The sequence below is a fragment of the Chrysochloris asiatica genome, unplaced genomic scaffold, assembly GCF_000296735.1.
Source record: "Chrysochloris asiatica unplaced genomic scaffold, ChrAsi1.0 scaffold00027, whole genome shotgun sequence".
Lineage (NCBI taxonomy): Eukaryota > Metazoa > Chordata > Mammalia > Afrosoricida > Chrysochloridae > Chrysochloris > Chrysochloris asiatica.
The window spans coordinates 16,041,095-16,043,159 of record NW_006408545.1 but is presented as its reverse complement, the minus strand read 5'-3'; positions in this window follow the sequence as shown (position 1 = coordinate 16,043,159).

Sequence of the window (2,065 nt, the reverse complement as noted above, 5' to 3'; positions counted from 1 at the left end):
TGGAGGAGGCAGACTACCATTCTCCTTGCTCTGTGTCTCAGGGACACACCTCAGCCTGACCTACTTGGTGCCATGCACCCAAGTCCAGAGGCTCTCTGGTTCTCTCTCTACAGAATAAGCATGGGGTCCGCTGTGCATGAGGGGAGAGGTGAAGTCACCAGAGTATGGCTGAGTTATTTGTTTCTTAAAGAAGCCACGCTGGTACTGCAGGATAAGCCCTGGACTGCTAATCACAAAGTTGATGGTTCAGACCTACCAATCACTCTTCATAAACCCCTATACAGGATTGCTATGAGTTGGAAGTAACTCAACAACATGGTTAAATTCATTGTTTTTCATTAGTGGTCATGAGAAAGTCCAGAACATAAGGTCTCCTGCCCTTGATGCCTTTCCAGGAGACATCCTTGTCTTTCTCTCCAACAAAAGGCACCTGTGTACCTAAGGACAATGGTGAGAAAGGAAAGGAAGATGGGTGGAATGGAAATAGGAACCACAGGAGGACACATCAGGACAACCATCACATTTGTTAAGTGCTGTTGAGTCAGTTCCAACTCACAGCAACCCTGTATACAGTTTCCAGGGAGTAGCTGCTGGGTTTGAATTGCCAACCTTGTGGTTTGAAGTCCAGTGCTGATCCTACAGTGCCACCATTGGGGTGAGAGCTAATTAAAGGACCAGATTTGTTAAGTGCCGTCGAGTCGGTTCTGACCCATACCGACCCTGAACAGGGTTTCCAGGACTGTAAATCTTTACGGGAGCAGAAAGCCTCATCTTTCTCCCGCAGAGCAGCTAGTAGTTTCGAACTGCTGACACTGTGGTTCGCAGCCCGATTCATAATCACTACGCTACCAGAGCTCCTTAAATGACCAGATATAGCAGGCTAATTTTAAAGTTGATAATTCTGTATGGAGTCCTGTTGTGGTGCTATGGGCTAATGTACTAGACTGTAAGGTCAGTTTGACCACAAAATTGACAGCTTAAGCTCGCCAGCTGCTCCTCAGAAACCCTACACAGGGTCGCTATGAATCTAAATTGATTGCAAGGCACTTTACAACAATGAAAGTTTTGTATGGCCTTCAAGTGATGTTATTGCTAGGTGCCATCAAGTTGGTACCAACTCATAGCAACCCTATATACAACAGAACTAAACAATGCCCAGTCCTGGGCCAGCATCACAATTGTTGCCAACGCTTGAGTCCACTGATGTTGCCACTTTGCCGATCCATCTCACTGGGGGTTTTCCTCTTTTTCTCTGACCCTCCACTTTACCAAACATGATATCCTTCTCCAGCGACTGGTTGCTCCTGACAATATGTCTGAAGTATGAGAGACAAAGTTTGGCCATCCTGGTCTCCAAGGAACACTGTGGCTGCACTTCTTCCAACACAGATCTGTTGGTTCTTTTCACAGCCCATGGCACTTTCTATATTTTCCTCCAACACCATAATTCAAAAGCATCAATTATTCTACGGTCTTCCTTATTCACTGTCCACCTTTTGCATGCATATTAGGTTATTGAAGAAGACACCATGGTTTGGGTCAGGTGCACCGTAGTCCTCAAACTGACATCTTTGCTCTTCAACACTTTCAAAAAGTCTTGTGCAGCAGATTTGCCAAATGCAATATGTTTGATTTCTTGTGTAGTTTTCAAAATGTTTTGTAGTCCATGCATTCCCATAATTAGTGCCCTCACATTTGTCCCGAGTTTTTCATTGATGGCCTTCATAATTATGGGGTTCACATTTAGGTCCTTAATCCATGTTGAGTTGGTTTTTGTATAAGGTGTGAGGTAAAGGTCTTGTTTCAGTCTTTTGCATATCATTTTCCAGTTCTGCCAACCCCATCTGTTGAAGAGACTATCCCCTCCCCATGCGATATTATTTGGTGTTTTGTCAAAAATCAGTTGGCTGTATAGATGCGTTAATCTCTGGATTCTCGATTCTGTTCCACTGATCTATGTACCTTTCATTGTACCAGTACCAAGCTGCTTTGACCACTGTAGCCATGTAGTAAATTTTGAAGTCGGGAGTGAGAGGCCTCCAAACTTATTCTTAAGCAGTGCTTT